At 32.9% G+C, this 6347-nt stretch overlaps 1 pseudogene; it reads left to right on the forward strand.

The window, feature by feature from the left end:
* LOC127218385 (heterogeneous nuclear ribonucleoprotein A3-like) overlaps nt 1–4401 on the forward strand; it is a 57173-nt pseudogene extending 52772 nt beyond the window's left edge.
* Nucleotides 4402–6347: the final 1946 nt, after the last annotated feature.

Raw genomic sequence — 6347 nt, forward strand, 5'->3', positions numbered from 1 at the left:
AAGCTGACAAGTCAAACTTTTTAAAAATCTAAGTATTACTGCCTGTAAAATCTGAGAATTCAATGTAATCATCAAAGGACTCATAACAATCTCTATTATAAGCATTTTATAGTCATAAATTTAAAATGTACTCATATAAAATACACATATAAAATTTTGACATATCTATTAGTACCTCTGCTCAACAGGTGAATTATCCAAGATACAAAGAAGTGTAATAACATGTCTAAAGACCCAGGGGCAATCTTTACATGGAGGGAGAGATCCAAAGTCAGGCATTAAACTTCCAAATCCCTCTAAGTGATATGCCCTGCTGCCTCTTCACAGACTTCTACTAATAAACTGCAAACGACATCTATTTCTTTGACTAAGCTATTAAAAATAGTGTTTGGAGTTGATTTTAGTCAATGTTAGAATAAAATAATGCTAACATTTTGAATAATACTCCAAAATATTAAATGGGTGTTTTTATTTGATATTAAGATAATGTTGTACATATATGGTTTGCTTTCTAGCTGGTTATCTTTACATACACAGGCAGCAATCTCTTAAAGGAGAAATAAAGAACTTATGAACAGTCAAAATTTTTTTTGGTATAAGCTAATCCACCTTTTCACAAACCAAATAAAAAACAAAATTATTTTTGTGCATGTTGAAGTGGTATAATAAAGATTAAAATCATCTTCCAAAATGTCTTCAAATTTTTATTACTTTCATTAATACAAAATGCAAAACTGTTTCAGCATGATTATTTTTTCAAAAATAACTTGTAGGTAAAGGTGACCAATTAACACAAAATTATGTATTCTTTTAATTAGCACGTAAGAACTGCAGTGAGTAATTTGTTTAAAACTACTTTATTAATTGTAAAGTATTCTAGAAACATTTAGTTAACTGGAATTATTCTTTATGTTTACTTAATATTGTTTGGCTTTTAAACATGCCTTTTACTCTGAACTTTCATATTGTTACACTAGTAAAATGACAACAATTTTACATATGCTAAGGTAATTTTTGAGATAAGTACATTTTTTTTCAGGTCACTGTAAATGCTACTGATGAGACTAAGTCGGTGTAGAAAATATGACCTTTTTTTTTGCACCATTCTACATCTAATTAATCTCACACAAAACCTAATACTTGATATTGTCATTGCTTTCTGCAATTCTATTATTTGATTTTTCTACCTGTCTCTTTTTCTAACCAAAGAATGCATTCACATAAAATATCTTGGTAGAATATAAAAAGTAGTTGTAACTTGGATATTACTTCAGAAATAATCTACATTTATAGCACTTTAATAATTTGGAATCAAATTTCAGTTTTAACAATAAAATTTCCTTTCAAATACCACATTATTATTATCCAATCAAGTTGCCAAACTCCAAGTCACCTTTGATTCATGTTTTTCTTTTCATTATTCTGTTTTTTTATCTTAACATTTTAACTTACCTAGTACCTACAATGGACTACACCTCGAAAAATTTAAGTGAACCCCAAATAAATGCTTTCTTTTATAAGAGTTGTCATGGTCATAATGTCTCTTCACAAAGATAGAAGAGTAAACAAGATACACATCATATTGGTAGAGTGTATCTGCAGTATTTTTTGAAATAATCTGTTTTTATTCCTCTGGTTTTGCTAAGCATACTTGAAATAACATCAATTGTTTATATAGCTCTATGATTTCATAAGAATTTTAAGAACTTTAGTATTTTGGTAAGTATTATGTTGAATTTGTAGATCACTTTGGACGTTAAAGACAGTGTAATATTGCTACGTTTTCCATTTTAAGAACATGGGAATTCTTTCCATCTTTTTAGTATATCTTGTGTTGGGATATTCACTTTGTCTCCTTTTGTGGCACTGACCATGACCATTAGGGGTGGAGCCAGGGGAATAAGTGACCTGGAGAGGAGAGCATCCGGTGGAACCTGCTGGTGTTCATCTGTCTAGGTTGTAAGTTATTTCTTCCTGAATAAACATCTATTTGTTTATCCTGATCCTTATTAAACTGCAATAATATCTTTTAATTTATTTCAGTGTACAGCAGTTTCCACTTTCATTAACCTAAATTTAATCCTAAATCTTTCAATTTATTAGCTGTTAAAAATGGGAGTGAGTCAGTGTGTAGAGATGAGAAATCTTAGAACCTTCAACCCTAACTCAGAGATCTCAAAAAAAAAAATCCCTCTTCTCAGAATCCAGGGAGCTCCACAGATGAAGAAGCAGAAACAATGTAAGAGCCAGAGGGTGTGGAGGATAATAAGCAACAAGGCAACAAGGCCTCTAAATCAACTTGATCAAAGCTCATATTACCTTAGAGACTGAGGCAGCATGCACAAGGCCTGCAAACGTCTAAGCCAGAATGGATCCCCACACTGAGAGGAGAAGTTGACCTGAGTCCCCACTTCTAACCCTTCTTAAGCACCCATGGTTGCCTTTTGCTTCATTGGTGCAAGTAAACACAGTTACATTTTGTTCCAATTTATAACCACTTCCACATGAAAAATTAGATTTCTCCAAAGGATTATCATTGGAAAATCAAACCACTCATAAAGACAGACCTCAGGCCCAGCAGTTGTTTGTGTCATAATGTTTTGTCAGATCATTATTTTATTATTTTATTAAACTGTACAGGTCTAATATGTATGTACACACACACACACACATATATATATATTTCTGGTTTGGTATTTTCATGAAGTTATTATGTGTGCAAATGTCTCTGTATCTAGCCCTGGCTGTCTGGAACAACTCACTATATAGGCCAACCTGGCATTGAACTCACAGTGATCAGCCTGCCTGTTGCCACCATATCTACCTGTAGCTGTTGTTTTTCAAAGAAAGACAGAAATCTCAGTGGAAAGAGAAGTGGGGAAGAACTGGGAGGAGTAAGTTGAATGGAAATTATAATTAGAATATACTGTGTGAAAAAAAATCCATTTTCAATAAAAGAAAAAATATTGGGATGAATCTTATGACATTTTAAATTGAATTTTGTATTGTTATTGCTACTTACTGAATTTATCTATCAGTCTTTAAGCAGATTCTTTAGGATTTTATATGCAGAGAGACTTCATCTTAAATTGTAGCTAGGAAATACGATACTAAGAGAAATAAATTGTCTTATTTGGGGAAGAACACACCAATGCAAAATGGTCAGCGCTGAAAACATAAGAACAGATTGATCAGGTTATAGATAGGAATAGATGTGTGTGTGTGTGTGTGTGTGTGTGTGTGTGTGTGTGTGTGTGTGTGTATGTTTATGCAACAACAATTAATGAAAGAAAAAGAGGTTATGGATATTGGAAGAGGCGAGTCCAGTCTCAAAAATTGAGGGCCATGATCAAAAGGAATCTGAAGAGTTGAGGAAGCTGTTTATTGGTCCTCTGAGCTTCAAAACTACAGATGATAGCTTAAGAGAATATTTGAGAAATGGGGCACACTTAATAGACTTTGTGGTGATGAGAGACCCCCAAAACAAAACATTCCAAGGGCTTTGGTTTTGTGACCTACTCTTGTGACAAATAGGTAGACGCTTCAATGTGTGTTTGACCATGCAAGGTTGATGGGCATGTGGTGAAACCAAAGAGAGCTGTTTCTAGTGCCCAATTAACAGTGAAGAAAATTTTTGTTGGTGGCATTGAAGAAGATACAGAAGAATATAATCTGAGAGACTAGTTTGAAAAGTATGGCAAGATTGAAACCATAGAAGTGATGGAAGATAGGCAGAGTGAAAAAAAGAGAGGATTTGCTTTTGTAACTTTTGATGATCATGACACCGTTGATAAAATTGTTGTTCAGAAATACCACACTATTAATGGGCATAATTGTGAAGTGAAAAAGGCCCTTTTTTAAACAATAAATGTAGTCCCCTGGATCAAAGAGAGGTCGTGGAGGTGGAGAGAGCAACTTTATGGGGCGTGAAGGGAACTTTGGAGGTGGTGGAGGTAATTTTGGTCATGGTGGAAACTGGTGAATGAAGAGGTTATGGCTGTGGAGGTGTTGGCAGCAGAGGTAGTTATGGAGGTGGTGATGGTAGATAGAATGGATTTGGAGGTGATGGTGGCAACTATGGTGGTATTCCTGGTTGCAGTAGTATAGGAGGCTATGATGGTGGTAGACCAAGGTGATGGATATGGTGGTGGAGGAGGATATAGTGGTTACAATGAAGGATAAAATTTTGGTGGAGTAACTATGGTAGTGGAAACTATAATGACTTTGGAAATTATAGTGGACAACAGAAATCAAATTATGGACCCATGAAAAGGGACAGTCATGGTGGAAGAAGCTTAGGTACCCCATGGTGGTGGCTGTGGATCTGGTGGTGGAAGTAGTAGATATGGAAGCAGAATATTTAAAAAAAAAAATACAGCAGAAAATGGTTACAGTTCCTAGAAGGAGAGAGAGAGTAAGAAGTTGTCAGGAACACTGCAGGTTACTTTGAGACAGACTTCCTAAATGCATTAGAGGAACTATAAAAACCTGCCACAGGAGGAACGAAATCCAGAGTCAGAAAAGTTACATCAGCTTAAACAGGAAAACTCTTCTTATTCAGGACTGTCATAGCCACAGTTTTCAAAAAGTGTAGCTATTGATTTATTCAGTGTAGTGTCAATTAGATGTACATTCCTGAGGTCTTTTATCTGTTGTTGCTTTTTCTTTTTCTTTCCATTACATCAGGTATATTACCCTGTAAATTGTGGTAGTGATTCCAAGAATAAGAAAATTAAGGAATTTGTTCCTTTAAAAAAAAGGAGGCTATGTATTTAAAAGAGAACATGGAGGCATATATGGAAGGGTTTGGGGGGAAAAAGAGAAGGAGGATGTGATTATATTATAATCTCAACCATAAAAGAAAACAGAGCTATTTTGATGTCCCTTTTCCCTAATATAAATAGGAATATTCTTATTCCTATTTGACACTTGTGCAAGTATTGTGACTAAACTTTGAGCTGTCAAACTCAGATAGTGAAATTTAACATGGTTGCCATTTGCTTCATTGAAAGCGTCTTTTATTCTTTTAGTAAGATGTTGGTTCTGGTTTTGTTACATATACATTTTTATCATATTGCTTTATTTCTTGTATTTTTGGTGATTCATTACTTTTGTCATGAATGTTTGTAGAATTTTATCAAATATGTTTTTGTCTCTATCAAAATGATCATATAATTATTATTCATTACATTTATTTCAGGTAGTATGTTTATGAATTGATGTTGTACAGTTTTTATGCATGTGGTATTAAACTTCCTGCATGTTTAGTATATTCTTTCATTTTTCTTGCCAGTATTTTGTTTAGGTTTTGTGACATATGTTCATAAGGATATTATCCTACATCTACCATTAAACTATTAAAAATGCATCAATAAAACGACTTTGACTTAAGTTTACTTTGATGGGAGTTTTTTTTATTATTTTAATTATTATAATTTCTTACTAATGAGATATTTGAGGATTTTTATATCATTATGGCTTAGAATATGACCCCTGTATTCAGAAATTTGTCCATTTTCTAATGTATGATGTCACTTTCTACAATGATTTTAAATTTTGGTCAGTTTTCTGTGATATTGACATACTTATGAGGTTGTAAATTTTGTAAATACTATTCAAATAATTGACTATTTACTCCATTAATGATTTTAATGATCTTTACACTCTCCTCATTTATTTCTGCTAATATATTTATTATTTGTTTCCTTCTACTAATTTTGCAATTGGTTAATTTTTCTTTGGAAGTTATGTTATTGTGTATCTTATGCCACCAGCATCAAAATTGTGTTCTTATTTTCTTCATTTGCCAAGTTCTGAAATGCAACATACAAAACATCATATTTACTTCTTAGTTCATAGGAATTTCTAAGATAAAGCTACAGGCATTATGATTCTCAACATTTTAGGCTATATCATATTATGTTTCTCAACTTTTAAGGCTATAGGACAATGAAACAGCAATTATGCCTGATATTTTGACCTGTATTTTTAACTGTTTTGGTATGACATTGTCATTAAAGTTCTGATGCCTTATACATTGCTAGTGGGCATGCAAAATGGTATAGCTGTGAAAAATAGTTTGACAGTAATCAAGTTAAACCTATAATTACCATATGACCCAGTAGTTCCATTTCTGCTTATATATCTAAATATATTTAAAAGAAATTATTATTCCCAGGCTTGGTGGCACATGGTTATAGTCGTAGAACTCAGGAGATGGAGCAGAATATTCAAAAATTTCTGTCAACCCTTAGATATACAGTGAGATTTGCAAAAATCAAAGAAGAAATATTACCTGATAGCAAAGTAGTTAAAAATTTTGTATATACAAATTCATAAAAGCTTTG

This window comes from Phodopus roborovskii, unplaced genomic scaffold (genome assembly GCF_943737965.1).
Source record: "Phodopus roborovskii unplaced genomic scaffold, PHOROB, whole genome shotgun sequence".
Lineage (NCBI taxonomy): Eukaryota > Metazoa > Chordata > Mammalia > Rodentia > Cricetidae > Phodopus > Phodopus roborovskii.